The following is a 13,371-nucleotide window of genomic DNA, read 5'->3' on the forward strand; positions in this document are numbered from 1 at the left end:
TACAGAACAGTAAAGAAAGAAATTGAAGAAGACCTTAGAAGATGGAAAGATCTCCTATGTTCTTGGATAGGCAGAATTAATATTTCAAAATGGCCCACACTACCAAAAGTGTTATACAAATTTAAGACAATCCCTAATAAAATTCCAATGTCGTTTTTCATAGAAATAGAGCAAGCAATCATGAAATTCATATGGAAAAATAAGAGACCCAGAATAGCCAAAGCAATCCTTAGCAAGAAGAGTGAAGCAGGAGGCATCACAATACCAGAACTTAAACTATAGTACAGCTTCTTCTCTGGAAAACGCCAAATGGCAGATGATGCTGGCACAGTGGGAGATCCCAAAGGACCAAGGGGCCCCAGAATGAGTGGCAGTGGCAGCCCCCATGGAGGTTTCAGCAGGAGTCTCCGAGGTTAGGTCATGGCTGGGGCCAGGCTGGGCTGGGGCCATGGGGCATGTGGAGAAAAGACAGAAGGAGTGGATACCAGTCACCAAGCTGGGCCCGTCTGGTCAAGGATATGAAGATCAAGTCCTTGGAGGAGCTCTATCTCTTCTCTTTGCCCATCAAGGAGTCTGAAGATCACTGACATTCTCCTGGGGGCATCACTCGAGGATGAGGTTTTAAAGATCATGCCTGTACAGAAGCTGACCATGCTGGCCACCAGACAGGTTCAAGCCATTTCTAGCTGTCAGGGACAGTGACGACAATGGTCACATTCGACTGGGAGCAAAGTGCTCCAAGGAGGTAGCCACTGCGATCCAAGAGGCCATCATCCTGGCCAAGCTCTGCATTGTTCCTGTGTAGAGAGGCTACTGGGGGAACAAGATTGGAAAGCCCCACACTGTCCCTCACAAGGTGACAGGACATTGTGGTTCTGTGCTGGTGCAGCACATCCCTGCCCCCAGAGGTACTGGCATTGTCTCAGTCCCCATGCCCAAGAAGCTGCTGCTGATGGCTGATACTGGTGACTGCTACACTTCTGCCAGGGGCTGCACTGCCACCTTGGGAAACTTCACTAAGGCTACCTTTGACGCCATCTCCAGGACATACAGCTATTTGACTCCTGATCTCTGGAAAAAGACTATGTTCACCAAGTTTTCCTATCAGGAATTCACTGACCATCTTGTGAAAATACACACCAGAGTCTCTGTACAGAGGATCCAGGTTCCAGCTGTGGCTACAACATAGGGTTTTTATACAATAAATAAATAATAAATAAATAAATAAAGTGAATGGAACTTCAAACAAACTATACTATAGAACTATAGTAACAAAAACAGCATGGTATTGGCACAAAAATTGACATGTAGAAAAAATCCACATAAATACATTTATCTCATACCAGACAAAGGTACCAAAAAACATACATTGGATGAAAGATAGCCTCTTCAACAAATGATGCTGGGAAAACCGGAAATCCATATGTAGCAATATGATAGAAATTAAACCTCTCTCTCACCCTGCACAAAACTCAACTCAAAGTGGATCAAAGACCTAGGAATTAGACCAGAGACCTGAACCTAAAAGAAGGAAAAGTAGGCCCAAATCTTCATCATGTTGGCTTAGGACCTGACTTCCTTAACAAGACTCCTAAAGCCCAAGAAGTAAAATTAAGAATCAATAAATGAGATGGATTCAATCTATGAAGTTCTCAGCAAAGGAAGCAATCAATAAAGTGAAGAGAGAGCCTACAGAATGGGAGAAAATCTTTACCACATGCACATCAGATTGAGCATTAATCTCCAGGATATGTAAAGAACTCAGAAAACTTAACCCCAAAAACACAAATAACCTAATCAATAAATGGGCAAAGGGACTGAACAGGCACTTCACAGAAGAAATATGAATGGTCAACAAATACATGAAAAAATGTTCATCATCTCTAGCAATTAGAGAAATGTAAATCAAAACTATTCATCTCACTCCAGTCAGAAGGGCAATTATTAAGAATACAAGCAACAATAAGTGATGACAAGGATGTGGGAAAAAGGGACTACAAATTGGTGCAGCCACTCTGGAAAGCAGTATGGAGATTCCTTAGAAAACTTGGAATGGAACCATCATTTGACTCAGCTATCCCATTCCTCAGTTTATACTCAAAGGACTTAAAATCAGCATACTACAGTGATTTAGTCACATTGGTGTTTATAGCTGCTCAATTCACAATAGCTAAATTATGGAACCAACCTAGATGCCCTTCAATAGATGAATGAAGAAACTGTGACATACATATACACAATGGAATATTACTCAGCCTTAAAGAAGAATGAAATTATGGCATTTGTAGGTGAATGGATGGAACTAGAGAATATCATGCTAAGTGAAATAAGTCAATCCCCCCAAAACAAAGGCTAAATGTTTTCTCTGATATGTGAATGCTGATCCAAAATGTTGGGGATGGAGGCTAGGGAAGAATGAAGGAACTTTGATTTGGGCAGAGGGGAATGAGGGGAAGGAAGGGGTCTGGAGGTGGAAAGGATGCTGGTCTTAAGATGTTTTCAACCCATCCTGGTGGGCATTTTCATCTAATCTAGTCCTAGTATGTCACCCTCTTTCCTGATTTCCCATTCCCTTTCCCTTTTCATTTACTGGCCTTCCATTACCTGTTAAGGAAAAAAACATATCCTCCCCTAACTAAAATCTTAATGAAGTTTGTCAAATGTCTGCCATATGCCTCTCTGTGCAGCATGTGTCCACCTAATATTTTCCTTTATTCCTGTACAGAGGGGAAGCTTCTGGGGGAAAAAAAATTATCCTGCTGTTCATTAAGTGGCTCTAACTACTTTCCAAATTAATGATTTAGAAACAGATAATGATTATTTCAGACTTATTTCAGATGATCTCCTAAAATATTTCCATTTTAGAAGAAGTCACTGTGCTCTAAGACTATCAACACAAAATCATCTTTAGAACAGAAGCAACATAATGAGATAAAATGGCTTCAGATTTGTTCTCATTGCCTTTTTTAAATGATATAATTAAAATAATGGATCACCTTTGAAATCTTCAGAATATATCTTGATACTGAAAATGACTATTAGTACCTTTAAAATCTTTTGGAATACATTTAATATATTTTTTTTTCCTTTGAAACAATTAGAGAATCTAATCATCAAGATGGAGAAATATGAAGTCTTATTTCTTGGGCCTTTATTGAGAAGTGTACAATCTAGTAAAGAAATTGTGATATTCCAGACAAGCACAAAATTGAGAACAGCTGCCTTAAAATGAATAAGAGGAGCCATTTCACTTTACCCAGGTTAACTTATCCCCCACAGCACAGATACTGCCTCAGTCCACAACTTCTCACTTAGAGGAAGAAAAGAGAGGACAGCACACATTCAGTGTTCCTGTCCTTTGAATGAACTGCCTGAGGGGCCAGTTTCTATTCCACCTTACACCGATCACTAGTGGAACTGACAGTTTGAATACCTGGGGGCAGTTAAGAATGAAAGCAAATGGGGGAATGCTTGCCGAGCTCAATATGGCTCTGGGAGGAGGGGCAGAACTAATCTGTGGTTTCTCCACAAGAAAAGAGAGAGGAGTAGAGCATGCCTTTAACAGCCCAGCTCACAGGACAGAAGTCAGACAAAAGAGGAAGAAATTGCAGAGTCATAAAATTAAAAAGAAAGAAATGAAAGCAGTAAGTCCCTGTATGTAGAAATATACAATCACATTTCCAGAGAAGACACATCCATACAAGAGTCTACAGTCTTCAGAGTCTCTCCAACTAATTGGCGAAAATCTTCCCCTGTTGAAGCAAGTTCACAAAGATGGTGGAAGCAGATGTCATTTTAAATGTGTAGACACTAATGAAAATCTATGAGGTCCACAAATCAGGGAAACATGACATAACCAAGGGACCAAATTAAAACCCGTAACAAAATACAGATATATCCCTTCTCTGATTAATAATTTGAAAATAATAATCTTAAAGAACCTCAGTGGAATGCAAGAGAGCACAGAAAAATGAAATCAAGAACACAGGACATGAGCAAAATGAAAATATTAACAGAGATAGAAACTATTAAAAAGAACCAAATGGAAATTTGTGAGCTAAAGAATATAATAAATGAACTGAAAATGCAGCAGAGGGCTTCAATAGACTTCATCAAGCAGAAGAATCAGTAATTCAAAAACAGGTCAATGGGAACCATACAGTGGAGCCAAAAGGAAAAGGTTTAAGGGACTTACGAACATCATCAAGTGAAAAATATACCCATTATGTAATCTCAGAAGGAGATAAAGAAGAAAGTTCACTTAAATAATGACTAAAAGCTTCCCAAATCTAGGCAGGGATGTGAAGCTCCAGATTCATGAATTCTAAAGAACCCTCAAAGAAGTATACACTGAGGACAGATTATAATAAAATTGTCAAGTCAAAACAGAGAATTTGGAAAGCAAAAGGAGCAATGCAATTTGTTGTATACAAGGGAAACTCCATAAGAGTTAGTGAATCTCTCAGTAGAAGCTTTATACAACATCAGGAAGTGGGAGAATACATTCAAAATACTAAATAAAACGAAAAAAACTGCCAATCTAGAATACTATAATAAGCAAAAACATTGTTTGAAAATGAACAGAGATAAAGACTTTCCCAAACAAAAGTGGAGGGGCTTATCCTTAACCACACTTGCCTTACAAAAAATGCTAACAACAGTTCTTTGGATTGAAATAAAAGAACGTTAAACAGTAGCATGAAGGAATATGAAAGTCTGAAACCCACTGGAAATGTAATTATACATAGAGAACACTGTAATAATGCAATGGTGGTATGTAAATCACTTTTCTTTTTAAACAAAGCAGCATATCTCTTGAGATAAACCTTAAAGGAAAAAAGAGTTGTAATCAGATTGTTTGGGAAATATTAAATATAAATTGGTCCCTCTTAAGAGATTCACAGTGCTTGAAGATGACCCAAGTTTGTACAATTAACAAAAATTAACTTAGTTCATCTTAGAGTTTCTGAAATTTGGAATGTATTCTGTCTAAATTTTTTTTGCAAGGCATATCTTTTTTTATTTTATTATTGTAAAAAAATGGGGTAAAACTTGTTTCTCTGGTTGTACATGAAGTAGAGGCATACCATTTGTGTAATGATACATTTACATAGGGCAATGCTGTTTGATTTATTCTGTTAATTTTTCCTACCCCCCCCCACCCTTTCTACCCCTTCCACCCTTCTTTTCCCTCTATAAAGTCCCTCCTTCCTCCATTCTTGCCCCCCCTCCCACCCCTCATTATGTATCATCATCTGCTTATCAGCCAGATCATTTGCCCTTTGGTTTTTTGAGAATGGTTTATCTTATTTAGCGTGATATTCTCTAATTTCATCCATTTGCCTGCAAATGCCATAATTTTATTATTCTTTATAGCTGAGTAACATTCCATTGTATATATATATATATATATATATATATATATATATATATATATATATCACAGTTTCTTTATCCATTCATTAATAGAAGGGCATCTAGGTTGGTTCCACAATCTGGCTATTGTGAATTGAGCAGCTATGAACATTGATGTGGCTGCATCACTGTAGTATGCTGATTTTAAGTCCTTTGGGTATAGGCCAAGGAGTGGGATAGCTGGGTCAAATGGTGGGTCCATTCCAAGTTTTCTAAGGAATCTCCACACTGCTTTCCAGAGTGGCTGCACTAATTTGCAGCCCCACCAGCAATGTATGAGTGTACCTTTTTCCCCACATCCTCGACAACACCTATTGTTGCTTGTGTTCTTGATAATCGCCATTCTAATTGGGGTGAGATGGAATTTTAGTGTAGTTTTGATTTGCATTTCTCTTATTACTAGAGATGTTGAACATTTTTTCATATATCTGTTGATTGCTTGTAGATCTTCTTCTGTGAAGTGTCTGTTCATATCCTTAGCCCATTTGTTGATTGGGTTATTTGTATTCTTGGTGTAAAGTTTTTTGAGTTCTTTGTATATTCTGGAAATTAGTGCTCTATCTGAAGTATGAGTGGCAAAGATTTTCTCCCACTCTGTAGGCTCTTTCTTCACATTGCTGATAGTTTTCTTCACTGTGTAAATCACTTTTAATCCTAGTATTTAAGTTAAAAATACTAAGTATAACTGTATCTTTAAAAATTTAGTTAATGGGATAAACAATATAAAAGATGCAAATTATGACATAACACAAAATGTTGGATAAGGAAGAAGAAAAAGTGTATAGTTTGTATATAAAATTAAATTGTTATCGGCCTAAAATAGACTTTATAACTACAATGTGTTTTATGTTGGCCTCATGATAACTACGAAGAAAATATTCATAAAAGGGGTGTGTGTATGTGTGTGTGTGTGTGTGTGTGAGAAAGAGAGAGAGAAATAAAAGCATATCACTTTGGAACAATTGACAAATTACAAAGGAATGCAGCATTTGAGGAAAATAGGTTAAAAAAAGATTACAAAAAAATGCAGAAAACAATTAATGGAAGGGCAATAAAAAGTCCTTATTTATCAAAGATCACTTTAAATACAAATGAATTAAACTCCTCAATCAAAAGATATTTTGGAGTAAAGGCATACGATAAAAAAAAAAAGCTGAATGTAGTCTGATAACATTTTAAGGAAATAAAGAAATATGTGGGAAGAAAAAAAAAGATATTTTGGTGGCTGAATGGATAATTCTAAAGAGTCAATTTTATGCTGTCTATAACAGACTCATTTTAGATTTAAAGGCAAGCATAGGCTAAAAATGAAGTGCTTGAATACATGTGTTCTCCAAAAATTCAAATGTTGAAACTCTATCCCCTAATGTGATGGTGTTAAGAAGTTGTATCATGGGTGCTAGTTAGGATTAGTCAAAGTCATAAGAGGGGAACCCAAAATGGAATTTTCATCCTTATAAAATTCCCAAGGGTTCTAGTGCCCTCCTTTTCTCCATGTGAGAACACAGCAAGAAGTTGTCAGTCTACAGCTAACAAGAAAGCTCACACCAGAACTCTACCATGCTGATCATGGACTTCAAGTCTCCAGAACTGTAAGAAACATATTAACTGTTGTTTATAAGCTACCTAGTTTATAGCAATTTGTTATAATAACCTGAACTCATTAAGGTACCTGGAAAAGGACATTCCATGTAAATAATAACAAAAGATTACAGGGGTGGCTTTATTTAAATCAGGAAAATAGAATTTAATTTAAAAAAATAAGAACCTGACACATGAGATAAAGAAGGTCATTATATAATGATAAAAGGGTTAATTCAGTAGGAAGATAAAACAATTATATATGCACCCAACATCAGAGCACCTAGAGATACTTCTTTGACTTATAATGGGTATGTAACCCAATATACCAATTTTATGTTGAAAATATCAAAAAGTGAAAAATGCATTCAATATGCCTAATCTACCAAACATCTTAGCTCAGTCTAGCCTACTTTAAACATGCTCAGATTCCTTACATTACCTTATAGTTGGCCAAAATTATCTAACATGAAACTAATTTTATAATAAAGTGTTGAATAACATTTTATTTGTTGAGTGTTGTACAAAAACTGAAAAACTGAATATTATATGTACTTTGAACAATCATAAAGTTTAATAGTTATAAATTGATCTACTGTAAGCTGGGGACCATCTTAATATGAAGCAAACATTGATAGATCTGAAGGGAGAAGTAGTCAGTGATATAACAATAATAATAGGAGACTCCAATTCTCCACTTTCAATAATGGATAGAACATTGGAACAGAAAAGCAAAAGAAAACAGTGGATTTTAACCATTCTATAGAATAAATAAATCTAACACACATACAAAATAGTCCATTCAAAAGCAACAGGATATATGTTCTTCTTAAGTATGCACAGAATATTCTCTTGGATAGATCACTTGTTAGATCATAAAATCCATCTTTTCAAACTTAAGAAGATAGAAATTGTGCCAAATATCTTTTCCAACCACAATCAAATGAAACTAGAAATCTGTAACAGAAGGAAAACTGGAAAATTCGCAAGTTAAATGACACACTCTTGAAAGACTAATGAGTCAGAGAAGAAACCAAAAGGGAAATTAGAAAATATCTCAAGACAAACAGAGGGCTGGAGATATAGTTCAGTTGGTAGAGTGCTTGCCTTGTAAGCACAAGGCCCTGGGTTCAATTCCTAGCACCACCGAAAAAAAAAAAAAAAAAGACAAACAGAAACAAAAATGCCACATACCAAAACTTGTGGGATGCAGAGAAAGTAGAAATCAGAAGGAAGTTTTTAGGGTAAACACCTATATTTACAAAGAAGCAAGATCTCAAACAATCTAACTTTGCATCTCAAAGAACTAAACAAACACACTATGCCCAAAGTTAGCAGATGGAAGGAAATAATAAATTAATTAAAATAAAAGTAAAAATGATTTAAAAATCAGTGAAACTAAGAGCCATTTTAGATGATAAGCAAAATTAACAAACTCATAGTGAACTAAGAAAAAATTACAGAAAATTCAATAAATGAAAGGAGACATGGAATAGGAGACATTATTAGGGATACCACAGAAATAAGAATGATTATAAGAGACTAGTATGAACAATGATACATCAACAAACCAGATAACCTAGGAGGAATGGGTAAATTCCTAAAACATATAACCTATCAGAATTGGATAATGAAGAAACAACTGACTTCAACAGTCCCATAACAAATAAGGAAATTGAATCAATAATCAATCCTTCCAATGAATAAAAGTCCAGGATAAGATGGCCTCACTGGTGGGTTCTACCAGACACTTAAAAAATTTAGCATTAATCCTTCTTAAACTCACCAAAAGAAATTTGAGAAGAGGGAACATTTCCAAGCTCATTTTATGAGACCAAAATTGCCTCAGTACCAAAACTCAAGATATTACCAAGAAAATAAAAACTATAAACCAGTACACCTAAAATCCTCATCAAAATATTAGCAAACCAAATTCAATGACCAAGTGGAATTAATCCCTGGGATGAAAGAATGATTCAACATACACAAAGCAGTTAATGTAACACATTAACAGAATAAAGCCGGGGGGGGGGGGGAATCCAGATGATTATCTCAATAAATGTAGAAAAAATATTTGATAAAATTCAAAATTCTATCCTAACTTTTTTTAAAAAAGCATTCAATATTAAGTATAGAAGGACTATATATCAACATAATAAAGAATACATACCAAACCCACTGCTAACATCATATTCAACAATGAAAATTGAAAGTTTTTCCTCTAAGATTAGAAGTAAGACAGGAATGTCCATTCTCACTGCTTCTATTCAAGATAGAATTGAAAGTCCTACCCAGAGTTTATTGCTGAATGCAATCTCTATCCAAATCACAATGACATTGTTTAAATCAGCCTTTTTGCTGCTATAACTAAAAGACCATACAAGAATAATTCTAGAGGACAAAAAGTTTATTTGGGGGCTCACAGTTTCAGAGGTCTGTCCATAGATATCCAGCTCCATTCCTAGGGGCTAAAGGTGAGGCTGAACATCATGGCACAAGAGTGTGGTGGAAGGACATGGCTCACATGATGATCAGAAAGCAGAGAGACTCCACTCACCAGATGCAAAATATATACCCAAAGGCATGCCCCAATGCCCACTTCCTCTCGCTACACCCTACCTGCCTTTAGTTGCCACCCAGTTAATCCCCATTAGGGGATTAAATCACTGATTGGGTTAAGGCTCTCATAACCCAATAATTTCTCCTCTAAACCTTCTTGAATTGTCTCATGCATAAGCTTTTGGGCAACACCTCACATCCAAGCCATAACAACATCTTTTATAAAATAGAAAAAAATTCCTAAAATTCAAATGGAAGCACAAAAGATCCCAAATAGCCAAAGCAATCTTGATCAAGAAGAACAAAACTGGAGGCATTATACTTCCTGATTTCAAAACACATTACAAACCTGCAGTAATAAAAACAATATTACTGACATAAAAGCAAACATAGAATGGAACAGAAATGAACCTAGCAGTAAATTCATGTAAATATAGTCACGTGATATTACCCAGGCATGCCAAGAATACACATGGGAAAAGGACAAACTCTTCAACAAATCGGGTGGGAAAACTAGATATGCACATGCATAAGAATAAAATTGAACCCTTATCTTAAGATAAAAGCTCAATTCAAAATGGACTAAAGACTTAAATGTAAGACCTGAAACTATAAAACTCTTCGAAGAAAACATGTGGGAAAGAATTTGTGACCTTAGACTAAGCAATGATTTCTTTTTTAGATATAATACCAAAAGCATAATTAAGAAAAGTAAAAATGGACAACTACATCAAAATAAAAAGCTCATGCACACCAAAAGAAACAATCAATACTGTGGAAAGGAAACCTATGAAATGGGAAAAAATATGTGTAAGCCACATATTGATAAAGGTTTAGTTTCCAAGATAAATAAGGAGCACCACAACTCAATATTCAAAACAAATAACTCAATTTAAAAAAAAAAAAAAAGACTTTTCCCAAAGAAATCATACAAATGACCAACAGTTAAAGTCATTTGACATTACTAATCCCAAGGGAAATGTGAAGCAAAACCCTAATAAGATATCACCACATTCCTGTTAAGAAAACTGTTGTCAAAAATTAAAGTGGAAAAACAGAAAACCTGCAACTTTATTGCTGAGATTATAAAATGGTGCAGTCACTATGGGAAACCATATAGTAATCCCTCAAAACATTAGAAACAGAACTACCATATGATTCAGCAATCCCATAACTGGATTTATGTTATAGTTTAGATGTTAGGTATCTCCCAAAAGCTCATGTGTGAGATAATTCAGAAAGTTGAGAGGTGAAATGATTGGGTTATAAGAGCCTTAACCTAGTCAGCACATTAATATACTGGATGGATTAACTAGGTGGTAACTCTAGGCAGGTAGTGTGTGGCTACAGGAGATAGGTCACTGGGGGCATGCCTCTGGGGTTATAGTTTGTCCCTGGTGAGGAAAGCACCGTTTCCTGGCTACCATGTCCTGAACTGCTTTCCTGACATGATGTTCTGTTTTACCTCAGACACAGAGCTATGGAGTTGGCCATCTGTGGTTGAGACCTCTGGTACCATGAGCCAAAATAAACTTTCCTCCTCTAATTGCTCTTTTCAGGTAGTTTGACAAAAAGCTGACTACAACAGTACATAGCCAAAAGAATTGGAGAGGTAAAAATATAATACATTACAATTAAATTTCCCATACAGATGCATCAATTTATAAAGAGGGGGAATGCAATGAGATTGGAACTACGCTTACAGAAATTTTGGATGTTATACAAGATGTTTAAAATTTTTATTCCAGCAAATGCAAACAAATATCCATGGGCCACCTACTCATTACCAGCAGTCTCACACACTGGGAAGTCCCTGGTGACAAGACAGGCACAGTTCCTGTTTTGCGTGGTAATGGGAAAGGATTATAAACTTAGGTAAGATGACTTCTGGGGGTGCTAAGCACTACAGAGAAAATAAAAGGGAATAATGTTTTGGAGGAGACTAAGAGCAGAGGAGGAGCTCCGGCCCGCCCGCAGGTTGCTTCGGAGACCAGCACAGGGCGCCAGGGACTCCCCCAAGTAGCCCAGCCCCCTCCGGTGGGAAGCGCCTCTCTAGGCTAGCTTCCCGGGGCAGACCGCCCAGTGAGAGCCTCCTGACGCAGAGCCAACCACGGGTCCCCAAGCCAGCGGAGACATCCGATACACAAGCGGCTTCTGGAACCAGGGCTGGGCAGCCAGAGACCTCTCCAGGCAGCATCGTCCCCCTCCAGCGGCAGGCTTTTTCCACGGGGCGATCCAAGATGGTGGACTAGAGGGTGACTGTATCTCCAGTTGCCCCAGAACCCAGGATCCAAGAAGGGGAGGCATTGAGAGCCTCGGACTAAAATAGAACCACGGGGTGAGTCTCCCCCACCCAGCGAAGCTCAGCTGGGCAGCAGGCCCGGATTGGAGTGGCTTATTAGAGTGGGACAGGGCAGACAGCGTCTCCCCCAGGCAGCTCAGTGCACTCTGGCGGTGGGCTCCGCCCACAGGGACAGATCCTCCAGCCTCTCGGAACAGGCCCCCCAGTGAGAGCCCTTCTGCACAGAAGAAGCGCTGCCAGCTCCGACCCGCCACAGCCAGCTACAGCCCACCCCACTGCCAGCTCCAGCCCGCCCGCAGGTTGCTTCAGTGACCAGCACAGGGCGCCAGGGACTTCCCCAAGCAGCCCAGCCCCCCTCCAGCGGGAAGCGCCTCTCTAGGCTAGCTTCTTGGGGCAAATCACCCAGTGAGAGCCTGTCTACACAGAGCCAGCCACAAGTCCCCAAGCCAGTGGAGACCTCCAACCTACAACCAGCCTCTGGACCAGGGCTGTGCAACAAGAGACCTCTCCAGGTCTCTCTCCCGGGAACCAGTAGCGGGCTAGGGGCAGCGTTCTTCGGAAGCACTGCATTATCAAATTAATCCAAGACTTCTGGCTACTGAAGGCTGGTAGGTGATACACTGGAAATCTGCAGGGTCACTATAAGCCAATAGAGGAAATCTACAATATCACAGAGTCCCATAGACATCTGACCAATATGAGAAAACAAGGAAAGAAAATGTCCCAAACAAACTTAGATACTATATCAATAAAACCCAATGACAGCACAGCAGAAGAAATGTCTGAAAGGGAGTTCAGAATGTACATAATTAAAACAATCAGGGAAGCAAATGAGGAGATGAAAGAACAAATGCAGGCATTAAATGAACGCACTAATCAACAGTTAAAAGAGCAAATAACGGAAGCAAAAGAGCATTTCAACAAAGAGTTAGAGAAACTTGAGAAAAAAACAAACGGAAATCCTTGAAATGAAGGAAACAATAAACCAAGTTTAAAACGCCATAGAAAGCATAAACAATAGGATAGATCACCTGGAAGACAGAACTTCAGATATTGAAGACAAAATATTTAATCTTGAAAACAAGGTTGACCAAACAGAGAAGATGGTAAGAAATCATGAACAGAATCTACAAGAATTATGGGATATCATGAAGAGGCCAAATTTAAGAATAATTGGGATAGGAAGGCTTAGAGAAACAAACCAAAGGGATGAACAATCTATTCAATGAAATAATAGCAGAAAATTTCCCAAATCTCAAGAATGAAATGGAAAACCAAGTACAAGAGGCATATAGGACTCCAAATATGCAAAATTACAACAGACCTACACCAAGGCACATTATTATGAAAATACCTAACATTCAAAATAAAGACAGAATTTTAAAGGCCGCAAGAGAAAAGAATCAGATTACATTCAGGGGGAAACCAATAAGAATATCAGCAGATTTTTCAGTCCAGACCCTAAAAGCTAGAAGGGCCTGGAACAACATTTACCAAGCCCTGAAAGAAAATGG

At 37.9% G+C, this 13,371-nt stretch overlaps 1 pseudogene across 1 annotated transcript; it reads left to right on the forward strand.

Moving 5' to 3' along the window:
- Positions 1-309: 309 nt before the first annotated feature.
- Positions 310-1,214, forward strand: LOC306666818 (small ribosomal subunit protein uS5-like; annotated as a pseudogene). Its single transcript has one exon. The product of its transcript is annotated as a small ribosomal subunit protein uS5-like (transcript).
- The last annotated feature ends 12,157 nt before the right edge of the window (positions 1,215-13,371 follow it).

The sequence above is a fragment of the Sciurus vulgaris genome (assembly GCF_902686455.1).
Source record: "Sciurus vulgaris genome assembly, chromosome: 7".
Lineage (NCBI taxonomy): Eukaryota > Metazoa > Chordata > Mammalia > Rodentia > Sciuridae > Sciurus > Sciurus vulgaris.